Source organism: Chrysemys picta, chromosome 10 (assembly GCF_011386835.1).
Source record: "Chrysemys picta bellii isolate R12L10 chromosome 10, ASM1138683v2, whole genome shotgun sequence".
NCBI classification, from domain to species: Eukaryota; Metazoa; Chordata; order Testudines; family Emydidae; genus Chrysemys; species Chrysemys picta.
The window spans coordinates 20739525-20739940 of NC_088800.1; positions in this window are offsets into that span (position 1 = coordinate 20739525).

Here is a 416-nt window from a genome sequence, read left to right on the forward strand (position 1 = left end):
TGAGTAGTAGGGGAGTGATTGAAAATGTAGCAATGGGAGTTTTGGGGGTATGCTGGGAGGAAGGGGGGTTATTGAATATTTAGAGATGGGAGTGTTTATGTTGGGGGGCTAAGCGAGGCTCGGGGTGTTGAAGATTCAGAAGTGGGAGTAGGTATTTTTGTGGGGGGAAGGGGTCTCAGGGCAGATAGAATTGGCAGTAGGTTCTCTGGGGAAGGTGGATGCACAGAGAGCGCTGGGTAATGTATTGGGGGGGGGGTTACACTTCGAGCTGGAAGCAGCTAATTAAGGGGAGTCCTTCGACCGGCGCCTGTAAGATGTCCCCGCCTAGGAGGGGGGGGGAGGATGGAGACTATAGGCCTCTCCGGCACAATGGTGTCACTATGGTAACCCAACAGCCCTCTTCGCTCCCCCCCTTC